The sequence below is a fragment of the Peromyscus maniculatus genome, chromosome 23 (assembly GCF_049852395.1).
Source record: "Peromyscus maniculatus bairdii isolate BWxNUB_F1_BW_parent chromosome 23, HU_Pman_BW_mat_3.1, whole genome shotgun sequence".
NCBI lineage: Eukaryota > Metazoa > Chordata > Mammalia > Rodentia > Cricetidae > Peromyscus > Peromyscus maniculatus.
Window position 1 is genome coordinate 49,141,552 of NC_134874.1, and position 12,184 is coordinate 49,153,735.

General features: G+C 43.9%; 1 long non-coding RNA gene across 1 annotated transcript; it reads right to left on the reverse strand.

Annotated features, from left to right (window-relative positions):
• Window positions 1-673: 673 nt before the first annotated feature.
• On the reverse strand, window positions 674-9,141 carry LOC143270387 (uncharacterized). Its single transcript, XR_013047559.1, has 3 exons — window positions 3,544-9,141; window positions 2,160-2,355; window positions 674-1,231 (listed from the first exon to the last, which is right to left on the reverse strand). It is a non-coding gene; the product is annotated as an uncharacterized LOC143270387 (long non-coding RNA).
• Between the last annotated feature and the right edge of the window lie 3,043 nt (window positions 9,142-12,184).

The following is a 12,184-nucleotide window of genomic DNA, read 5'->3' on the forward strand; positions in this document are numbered from 1 at the left end:
GCCTTATATATCTTTCTACTTTCTACCACCACACCCTGGGATTAAAGGCTGGCTTTCTGGGATTAAAGGTGTGTGTCACCATGCTTGGCTATTTCCAATGTGGCCTTGAACTCACAGAGATCCAGAGGGATTTCTATCTCTGGAATGCTAGGATTAAAGGCGTGTGCTATCACTGACTAACTAGTGGCTTGTCTGTTCTCTGACCCCAGGTGAGTTTATTAAGGTACACAATATTTTGGTGAACACAATACCACCACAGTGAGAGTCTTGCAACAAAGAAGAAACTTCCCACTACTGTGTCTAAAGCTGAAAACTCTCGGTCTGTGTCAGTAAATGCCATCAACATAAGAGCGTCAAGTGGGACTGCTATCACCAAGTTTGTCAACACGAAGTCTGTGAGCACTATGTCAAAGAACACACTCGTGGGACCACCTATTAGAAGGCTCCACAGTGATACCCAGGGCACTGCAAAAGAGGGCCTTGGCAGGACACTTGCCAATGTCACAATCAGAAAAGGGCCTCTTAAAAAAAGAATCAGTATCTGGTGTCAACACCCGTCCTCAGGACACAAAGAGAGAAGGCACCATCAAGAAGCTTGACATCTGAAGATGTAGCCATGACTAATTTGTCTAATACCAGTGGATAGAGAAGTAAAAAAATACTGACCAGCACAGATACACAGCAGCAGGAGCAACTATTCATGGATCAGCTCAGCCCAGAGAAACCACAGAAGAGAGAAAGTAAGTAGATCAAATTCACTTTGTTTTCTTTTCAATTACAATTTACCAATTATAACAGCATTTTCAAGAGGAGCATAGGCATTTCTCTTTGGAGCTTTATATGACATGAGCTCCCCAAGAGTAAGGTGTTATCCTCTTCTGAGTTCACAGCTACAACTGGGTGTCTTTTTCTGAGGAGGCCTAGATCCAAGGGTGATTAATGTCATGCTCTCTATGCGTCTATGGCTTCCTTTGGTTTCCTCAATTCTCACAAAAGGTGTTGTCAAGAAGGAAAGATTCAAGACCCAGAAGCAGCCATAATGGGTCACTGACTAGGCATAATCAAGGCCTATTCCACAATGGAAACCAAATTTGAAGAAAATGTATCCCCAGATTTCAGTGGTTACTGAGAATGGGGTTCAGCAGGTGGCTCTTGCTGTAGAGCCTGTTCCTACAAGTGGCTCTCATCCTGGGTTGTGGCCTGTTCCAGCTCAGGCTGAACTTTTCTAGACCTGGAGAGGAAAGCAGTTAAGACACCGGTCAGGAGGAGACCTGCAATGTCAACTGTCCAGCTACTACCTCCCACCACCTCAGGTATGCTGAACAGTCAACACTGATCATTTGACTGATCTCATTGTTTGAACCCCCAAGAAATAAGGATCACAGAGTATCTAGACCTAGAACTCTTCATAAAAACTCAGCCCTAAACACAAGTCATAATTTAAACTAAGCACTGTATGATGTCCTTCCTACTAGAAAAAAATAGGACATACTTCTACAGTTCAGGGACATTTTGTAAATAGCAACATGAAATTAATTTATAGCTATAATACAACATTGCTATCTGGGCACCTGAACAAGGTCATGAGACTAACTCAGTCCTCATGCCCAGAAGGCACCTTGAATATGAGCAACATGCAAGATAGAACCTATCATGCTAGAGCAGCATTTCCTGAGATGTGTGCCTGGGAACACTGGTGCTGACTGGGCTCTGGGACCAAACAAACTTGTGGTTTCCTTAGGACCAGAGCTGAGAATCTGCATCCTGGCTATTTGAGAGTCTGCTACAGAATGCTCCCAAGAAGGTTCTGATCTTCCCTGCATCTGAGGCATTTGCCTGGGTTCATGCTGGAAAGTCCTTAATTTACTCTATACAGAGAACACTTTGCACAGGAAATGGATAAATTGCAGAGAGCAGTGTTTAAAGGTGGGAATCTCTTCTCTATGGGGGATACTCCTAAATAAAATAGTAATTTCAGCCAGATGTGGTGGTGCACACCTTTAAATGCCATTACTTGGGAGCCTAAGGCTGGCAGATCTGTTCAAGAAAATCATTCTCAGAACAGAGAGTTAAGAGGAAGGAAGACTCAATTCTACAGACATACTGAATATCAAACACATTGTTTCCTGGGCAGAAGTTCTTGTTGACTGGACCAGCACCTTTCTCTGAGGATTTCTTTCCCTGGTTGTAGCTGGGAACGGTGCATGTGAGCAGAAGGCCATAGAAGACAGAGATCCCAGGCACAGGGGACCCATTTGGCTCTACCTCCTCCCTCCAGCTTGGGCTCCTACGTCATCTGGGAGCCTTCAAAGAGATGCTGCAGCTTTTCTGCCAAGTTCATCCCCTTTGGAGCTCCTGTTCATTAGAAGATTGTGTTCTTAGTGAAGGGTTACACACTGTCATACAAATGTCAGCAGTTACAAAGGATCTCAATAGCTTGCTGGTCAGCCAGGCAAGCAAAACAGTAAGTATCCAGGGAAGAAAGAAACCCTGATTCAATGTAAAGACTGATAAGAAACCCAGTGGTCTCCTCTAGCCAATGTACACATGCATGATATACCATAACACCCACATGCTTACAACACACACACACACACACACACACACACACACACACACACAGAGAGAGAGAGAGAGAGAGAGAGAGAGAGAGAGAGAGAGAGAGAGAGAGAGAGAGAGAGAGAGAAGAGAGAAGAGTGAGCAAAGAGAGGGAGCAAGCAGAACAAAACATCATGGCAGATGATCACTTTAGTTTAGAATAACATATCAGCCCTTTCAGAAGTCTCACAACTCGGCCATCATTCTTTGGGGACTAATACTGTTGTGGGAAACACAATTTGCTTGGCCAGACTATGTTGAGCTGGTTAATGAATTTTGCCCCTGTAGTCCCAAATCTCCCACCTTCCACCACTAGCTTGTGAAAAGCCTCTAGCTGAACATCCAAAGAACCCCAGACTATACTCTGCTGGATGGGCGAACTGTCCAACATCACAGAAAACAGCTGACAAGCTGCTACTCTGGCTTCTGCCACTGTGAACCAAGTGCTGGGCAAAGAAAACAGAACACATTGGGATGTGGGAAGAAAGGAGAAGGCCACAGGCCACCCAAGTCCATGACTCTGAGAAGCACCCATTTGGCACTTGCACAGGGATCTCCTCCTTGAAAACTGCTCTGCCCCCCCCCCCCCCCGTGACCTCACATGAGCCCTGCCAGGCAAAAGAGCCCCAGGACCCAGAACTCGCTCTCTCAAAGCTCTGGGCATAGAACCCTAACTATCATAATGACATGCGGGTGTGTGATAGGTTATGGAACCATTTCCTACACTGGACTGCAGCTTCAAGCAGAGCAGCAGGGTTGGCTTGCCAATAATTGAGTTTCTCAGAGGAGGCTCACTTCCCAGAGGTACTTGTGCATGGACACTGAAATGAGCACCTGGCTGGATGAGAGCATGGATGAGGAAGGAGATGGGTGAAAGCACAGGTGGGTGGATGGGCAGACAGGCAGTCAAATGGGCAAATGGTGCCAGACCTTAGCCTGACCCACCTGCCATTGCTGGGTTTTGAGGTCACTGGTCTCTTCCTCTTGGTCCTTACAGATCACTTTCAAGTCCTCCAAACGTTACTTCTGCAGGACCCAATCCTCCAATAGTATCTTGTTCTCCTGCCTCAGCATGTCCACGTTTTTCTTCAGCCGAGTCTGTCCCATCAGGAGCCTGCTGTACAGACCAGTGGAGACACACTCTTCATAATAAGGCCCTGCCAGGCTCCTCCTGCCACCCCAGCCTCCAGGAACTAGAACCCCCAAATGCCCCAGGTTTCCAGGAAGATAAAGCCTAGAGTTCCATACAGCCATGACAGCTGCACTCAGAAGGCCAAAATGAGACAACTGCTAATGGCAGATGGAATCAAACTACCATGGAAGATCCCAACACCAAAAGGGATCCATTTTCCTTCAAGAGAGAGAAGAGTCCCCAACTGTCCTTAACTGTCCATGATAATAAGGAAGCATTAGCAAGTGGTAGACAAATATCTTCTGAGGGAGAACAGCAGACCCAAGGTGAGTATATTCTATCCACAGGTTCTACAGCAACCAGAGGTGTAAAGCCTGGGCCCGAGTTCCAGACACCCAGGGCTTCCTGACATTCCCCTCATGGTGTAAAATGATTGTCTATCTAGAGGCCCCTGAGGCTCCAGGACAATGGTGGCAGGGGCTAACAGTTTTGCTAAGTGTGAAAGAGACTGAGTCCAGAGACAAGTAAAATAGCTGCTTGCTGAGGCTGCTTCCTAAGAAGCAGAATGGCTATAAGAACCAGAGTTGAGGACTCTCCAGTCCAGAGAAAGAGAAAGGCAGAGATGGTCATTCCACAACTCACGAGGTCCATGACAAGATGGGCACTTACCGATAGAAAACTATCTCCTTGGGCATCTCACTGAACTTTTCTGAGGTCTTGGTGTTTTCATTCTGCAAGCTGTTTAATTTCTTCATGACTTGCTTATGTTCCATCCTCAGTTTCTGATAAGGATTTGGCTTGTGGTAGGGCCTAGAAACAGGAGGAAAGAATCCCCTGAATACAGGCCTTAAGGATCATGTTGCATCCTGGTCTACCACCTCACAGTGGACATTCTGCTCTTACTGAAACCTCCTGGTGCTTTTAATCTTGTTATCCTGGCCCCAGGTCAGCAGAGCCTGGGTGTTCAGATGGAGGGTGCCCTGCCTGCGTGAGCTCACTCAGTAGGCCTGGAGGGTCACTATGACTCTGTGTTACCAGGTGTTACCAGGAGTCTATGCCACAGGTCTTGGCACACCAGATAGTGCAAAGATGTTTCTCCCATTTCAGAACAGTGATTCTAGGTCCTGGGTGACTATTACTGAACAGTTAGACAGAGCACATAATTCTGAGGTTGAGACCTAACATCAGGACAGCTACATAAACTCCCAGAGGGATTCCTAGGTGCCACAAAGATGAGCACAAAGGACAAGAGCTGCACTGCTTAGAGTGGGGCTCCCAGACCTCAGCACTGGCATCATATGGAAACTGAGATGGGCAAATCCTCAGGCCTCACCACAGACCCCTGACTTCCAGAGTCTGTAGGACACACAAACCTACAAATGTGTGCATGCACACCCACTCACACCAGAAAGAGAAAAAGAGAGAAGAGAGCCAGAGAGAAGAAAGGAGAGATATATGGACGAGAGAGAGGGCCCACTATTAGATGTGAATAATATGCATAGAATAGTATTGTCTAAGAGTACAAGGCAAAGACTAGAGAGAAACCCTGATGAGCCCCAGGACTTCCAGTCACTCACTGAAATGAACCAAGTGGGACCAGGCTCCTCCAGCTGCTACTAGGTGCTTAAAGCACAGTCACCTGCCAGGCAAGTTCAAAGATACACCACAAACTCATAGTGGCTAGTATCTCACAGAAGCCACTGTCAGGTCCTTTCCAAATGCATGCTGGGGACTCACACACTACTGCCTCAATCCCCGAGTTGTGTGGCTCAGACCACAGGCTCTGGTATTCATTTGGAGAAAGCAGAATAGTTCGAGTCCCCGTCTCACTGCCTCTGAAGTTACAGGTCTGCCTCTCCTCTGAGGAGAATTTAGGACATGGTTGGACACAGAGTCACTCTGGAGCCACAGCTGCCTAGAACTCAAGATCTTAAAAGGAAGAAGGTGAGGGCGACATTGCCGACAGTCCCATGAGTCGGAAGCAATGGATACCTATTGTCCACGGTTCCCTCAGTGATGAGGATCAGGTGATATCACAGCTCTTTTCTTTGGCTGGTCACCAGCTGCAGCTCCATGGTCAGCCTCTCCATTTCCTTCTTCACCTGTTTCTTGGTGAGGAGGGTGGGTGGGATTATGGCTCCACAGCAGCCTCTGTGGGTAAATGAACACAAGTAAAATTGCATAGTGACAAGACAGAGGATGGACAGACCACCCTGAGGCCCAAACAGAAAGACCATGTCTGGAACCGAGGGACAACCTAAATATTTTGGGCCTGTTGAGATGCCCCCTCTGTGGATGTCAGCTCTCCCATCACTCTGTAGAGATGTGGTTACGTAAGCAGTTGGGATTTCCTCTGTGGCCGTGCACACTCTCAGGTGAACACAGGAACCACCTCTTCAGGCTTATTCACAGTATCATAGGATGTAACATGGTCCAGAGCCCTGAAGCCTGCCTATGGTTTCAGAAGGCAGGAGGAAAAAAAAAAATGGCACAGTGCATGCACTCAGGTGTCGTGAGGAGCCCAGATCTCCTGCCTGGTCACTCTTGGCCCATGACTGTGGACTGAAAAGTCATGTAGGGGCACAACATGATCAAAAGACTCACCAAGTCACCCCACTGACAGCCCAGGACAGGGAAGCTGGCACAAAGGAGCCAGTCTGTACCCTGGTCCCATGCCTCTGACAGTCATGTGGCTACACTAGAGAACTGCCTGCCATCCTCAAGTGCTGTTTCAGAACCCTGTGTGGGGGTGCTGTCAGAGAGAGGTGGTCAGAGCTGTTCTGCTGAGTTCTACAGCCTGAGGACAGAATGTCCCAGCCAGAAGCACCTTTCTCTCCCTGCGACTAGTGCCAGACTAAAGGAAACAACTGGGGGTGACGTGCAGTGATGCCTGCTCTAGGCTGGGGACACATTAGTCATTCTCTCCTCCTGCTGGTCTCCTTCTGTCCCCACATTACAACCCAAATCCCAGGAAAGCTAAAAGCCAGGCACTTCCAGCACAACAGCCTTGGTCTTGCCAGCTCCTGGCTTAGAGGATGGACAAAGTAATGTTGAGGAATCCTGAATTTTCAGGAATTATGATAAGCGGGGAATTCCATTTGCTTCTCAGAGGCTCCATCCAGCTCCTCTACCCCATTACTGGAAGCCCAACTCAAGGCCACCTCCTCCAAGAAGCTCCCCATGCCCTTATTTTACTCTGAGACTAAATGCCAGCTTCTGTCTCCCTCTCTCTGGTCTCTGGATGTTCTCCATTCTCTCCCCCAAGGAGACTCCTCAGTCTCGACAACATGTCTAATGGTGTACCCTCAGGCACTGAAGGGATGCCTTAAGTGCTGATGGTGTTGCTACAACCACAGGGGGTGTCAAGAGCTCTCCAGGATACAATAGAATGCCCCAAGAAGAGACTGCTGATGTCATGGGGAACAGCCTTTGCCACTCTGCTAATTGGTTCTTCCGGAACTGACCCAGAAGCCCAGGTTCCATTTCCAGGAGCCTATCTTAGAACCTAGGGGAAGCCATTCAGCACCTACTCCTTCCAAAGCCGGAGTTCCCTTAGTTTGATTGGAAGCCCCATAGTATTTTCCATGTTGAGAACTGAGCTATACTTTTGAAACACTGCCCAGGAATGTCTTCTTCCTTCCTCCCTCTATTCATCAATATAAGCAATTAAATACTACTGAGGAGCCATGTTAGGGTGAACGTAGATGACGAAAGATCACCTTCCTCGAGTAGAAGTGTTTGAAAGCACATCAAGGAAGAACCTGTAGGGCTGGTTACAGTGTGGTAGTTGGGTTAAGGGTAGAGTCACAGAAGCCATGTGCTTAGCTTTAGAAAATTGCCCCAGGAGTCCTTAGCAGATAGAGAATGCAGTCATCAGGGTGCTGGCAAAAGTCTAGGAAACTTCAAGTTTTGTGGTGCTATATTGTGCACTGTAATAAACTTGCCTGAGGCTCAGAAGACAGAGTCAGCCACTAGATTAGACACAGGTCAGGCAGTGGTGGCAAATGCAGCTATCAGGATTAGCCACAGAGAATGAAGACGCATTATTTTATACTTGCCTTTTACAAGCCAGCAGGAGCCAGAGACTTTTCCTCCTCCCTGAGCTCCCCCTCAAAAGGATATACCTTCTCAGCACCTCATGGAATCATCTCCAAAACTGACTATATACTTAGTCACAAGTCTCAACGGACACAAAAAAATTGAAATAATCCTCAGTATCTTATCAGACCAATATGAATTAAAGTTGGATTTCCACAACAGAAACTACAGAAAGCCTACAAACTCATGGAAATTGAACAACTCTCTACAGAATTACCACTGGGTCAAGGAAGAAATAAGAAATTAAAGAATTCAATGTAAATAAATGCACAACACATCCAAACCTACGGTACTGAATGAAAGCAGTGCTAAGAGGAAAGTTCATAGCACTAAGTGCCTTCATAAAGAATTTGGAGAGATCTTACATTAGGGACTTAACACACCTGAAAGTTCTAGAACAAAAAGAAGCAAACACACCCAAGAGGAAGAGATGCCAGGAAATAAAACTCAAGGCTGAAATCAATAAAACAGAAACAGAACGATACAAAGAATATATGAAGCAAAGAGTTGGTTCTTTCAGAAAAACAACAAGATAGGCAAACCCTTATCCAAATTAACAGGAAGAGAGACAATTTCCAAATTAACAAAATCAGAAACAAAAAAGGGAACATAACAGACAATGAGAAAATCCAGAGAATCATTAGGTCATACTTCAAAAACCTGTACTCTACAACATTGGAAAATCCAAAAGAAATGGACAAATTTCTTGATATATACCACTTATCAAAATTAAATCAAGATCAGATAAACAATCTATTAGACCTATAACCCCTAAAGAAATAGAAGCTGTCATTAAGTCTCCCAACCAAAAAAAGCCCAGGGCCAGATGGATTTGGCACAGAATTCTAATGGACTTTCAAAGAAGGGCTGATAACAATGCTCTTCATATTATTCCACAAAATAGAAACAGAAGGAACATTGCCAAATTTTTTATGAGGTCACAGTCACCCCAATTCACAAACCACACAAGGAATTACAGACCAATTGTCCTCATAAACATCGATGCAAAAATACTAAAATACTCTCAAACCAAATCCAAAAACACATAAAAAAAGATCATACACCAAGATCAAGTAGGCTTCATCCCAGAGATGCAGGGATGGTTCAACACACAAAAATCTGTCAATGTAATTCACCATTTAAACAAGCTGAATGGGAAGAAGAGCACATGAACCAAAAAACGCATTTTAAATGGCTAAGTTAAGAATTTCTCAACCACAATTAGTGATCTGATGAGATCAAGAGTATCCGGCAAACCACACTCAAACCTATAACTTCTTGAACTTATTAATCCATACATAAATCAGCCTCTGTGGCAGAAAATAACCAATAAAGAAATTATAATTAAATTCAAGGAAATTCACAAATGTTATTCTATCAAGAAGACAAAGTGCATTTCATCTACTTACTTTCTCTCTTCTGTGGTTTCTCTGGGCTGAGCTGATCTACGAATAGTTGCTCCTGCTGCTGTGTATCTGTGCTGGTCAGTATTTTTTTACTTCTCTATCCTCTGGTATTAGACAAATTAGTCATGGCTACATCTTCAGATGTCATGCTTCTTGATGGTGCCTTCTATCTTTGTGTCCTGAGGACAGGTGTTGACACCAGATACTGATTCTTTTTTTAAGAGGTCCTTTTCTGATTGTGACATTGGCAAGTGTCCTGCCAAGGCCCTCTTTTGCAGTGCCCTGGGTATCACTGTGGAGGCTTCTAATATGTAGTCCCATGAGTGTGTTCTTTGACATAGTGCTCAAAGACTTCGTGTTGACAAACTTGGTGATAGCAGTCCCACTTGACGCTCTTATGCTGATGGCATTTACTGACACAGACCGAGAGTTTTCAGCTTTAGACACAGTAGTGGGAAGTTTCTTCTTTGTTGCAAGACTCTCACTGTTGACATTTGGAAGCTTTCTAAATGAATTAATCTTAGACTGAACAGCCTGGCTATGATAACAGCCAAGCACTCCTTTTTTAGGCATGCTAGCATCCTGTTGCCGCTTTTCTGCAGTTGCTTTATTGTCTTTAAGATGACATACCTGGTCTGATGTCATAGTCTGTCCTTGGAAATCATCTCTAGTTGATTATAATTTCACAGATTGAATATCATCCTTCAAGTTGTGTATTTCTGAACTGCTTACATCATCAGCTTTTGATGGAATGCAGTTTTTTCAATTGTGTTTCCAATATTTTCTTCATCAGTCCATTAGAGTTAAGAGGACTCAGTGTTTCAGAACTCATTTCTTCATAACGAACGTAGAAAAGGTCTGAGTGCTAAACACATACCTTACCATTTCTGTTTTCAGTTTCAGAACTCTCTTCCCTTCTTGGACCTGATCTTCAGATGTCATCACTTCCTGATCTCTATTAATTAAGAAATTAATTAGTTCTGTTTGAAGGAGATTTTAGGAAAGGGGAGGGAACGTTTTGTACAAACTAAGCAAATGCTCTACCACTGAGCTACAGTCAAGGCCCCACATTTTAAAATTTTAATTTGAGGCAAGAAGTGAAATAAGATTTGTGTAGTTAATAGAGTAGACAAGATTCTTTTAAACTCTTAGCTCAAATTTTTTTCAGCTATAGACCTGTATAGTATCTGATGACCCCTTAGCAAATGATACCAAATACATGCAAAATCAAGATGAGAAACTGAATATTGTCAATTAGACATTCCAGTAATTCTAAAACAGATTCACAAATTCAGAGAGTATGCTAAAATGTGGGTACCATGTTATCTGGTAGAACTGACAAAATCTGGTATTTTAGAGCTAGTGAAACTCTTAACAACTGCAGAGGAAGATTATCACCTCCAACTCTGCTTTCCTATTGGATGAAGTCCACCTAGGCAGAGGGCACCTGCTGTCCTCCAAGTCACAGATTCAAATATTAGTCACATCTAAAAGATTTTCTTCTTGTATTTTGTTAGTTTTTGTTTTTTGAGACAGGGTTTCTGTGTAGCCCTGGCTCTCCTAGAGCTCACTCTGGAGACCAGGCTGCCACCACCACCCCCTACTCAGAGTTGAGACAGCCCTCTGCCTTTGAGTCTTGGGATTAAAGGCATGTGCCACCAAACCTGTCCTTAAAAGATTCCTTTACTGCAACATCTAGGCTACTGTTTGACCAAACAACTGGGCATTGTAGCCCAAAAGACACAGGAAATCACCATCACAGCTGCAGTGGTACCATTCTATGATCTGTACTTTGGGACAGAAGGAATTCAAATTTGAGGCCAGGGTGTTTAGAATGCACTTTTTCAAAATCAAACACCAACTTCAGTATAGCTCCTAAATCAGTATCTTGGTACATATACATACACTTTTTTTTAAAACTGTTTTCTCTTGGACCTGTGAGATGGCTCAGCAGATGCAGCTGCTTGTCACCAAGCCTGACTACCTCAGTTTCATTCACAGAGCACACATGCCTGAAGGTTACTGGGCCTGCATATGTGTACCATATCTTGCATGCACCTGCACAAATGGGTAAGCAAATATACACAAAGAAAAAATTTTTAAAGGAATTGTAGTTGTTGCCGTTGAGTTTGAACATATATAGAAAATAATGATCTAGTGCATCATCCACATAAAGTGGCTGCAGGTACAAGTCAAGACGTCCTGAAAGTGCTAACACACACCAGATTGTTTGAAGACTCGATACCAAAAGAGAAGGTTAAATGCCATGGTGCCTTTTCTTATGTGGTGCTTCAGTGGCAACATTCCAGTACTGGAAAATGTGTCCAGGCCTCTTAATGCTTTTAAATATATGTTGAAGCAATAATATCTGGAATCATAATTGTACTGCTGTTATTATCCATTTTAACATTAAAAATGGTTAGTAGGAAAGTAAAAATTACAAATGTGGCACATGTTAGGTTCTTAGTGGACAACTCTAATGTAATTCTGAGAACTGAACTGAACTTGACCTCTCCTGGATTTTTATCTGATTTTCCTGTTTGTGTTGAAACATTTATTTTTTGTATTAACAGATATTCCTTGAGTTTTTTTTCTTGTTCTAAAGAGTAAGGAGTAACAAATTCAGCTCTAGTTAAAACATCAAATATGGTTGAATTAAACTTTATTTTACTTGGAAAATTATTTTGATACAGTACTGTCTATAATGATGTAAAAGTAATTAAAGTTAATTAGTTCTATAAAGGGTTTGCTAATGGATTTGCTTGTGAGACACTGAATCCCACAAAGGAGAATTTAGCTAAGCCAGCACAGCCTCCACAGATATTCCACAGGGGAGTGAGGCTAACCAGGCGGGTTAGAGGTAAGATTGAAGATGCTAGGATGTAAATGTTTGTTCACTAGAATTGACAGCCTTTTGGCTCTAGTCACATGACAAAGGACATTTCCTCTA